Here is a 220-nt window from a genome sequence, read left to right as displayed (position 1 = left end):
TGAAGCAGCCCCGAAAACTGTCCCCCAAACAGCCCCCCCAGGCACAGCCCTCCCCAGGCACAGCCCTCCCCAAAACAAGCCCAGAAACACCCTCCCTGAAACAGCCCCCCCAGGAACAAGCCCTGAAACCGCTGCCCAGGCCAAGGTTACGGTGAGTTTTTATTGAATTTTGCTTCCCTGCCCAGCCGGCGCGGGGCTCGGCAGCGCCGGAAGGGCGGTG

This window comes from Phaethon lepturus, unplaced genomic scaffold (assembly GCF_000687285.1).
Source record: "Phaethon lepturus isolate BGI_N335 unplaced genomic scaffold, ASM68728v1 scaffold31726, whole genome shotgun sequence".
NCBI lineage: Eukaryota > Metazoa > Chordata > Aves > Phaethontiformes > Phaethontidae > Phaethon > Phaethon lepturus.
Note: the sequence above shows the minus strand (reverse complement) of the source record.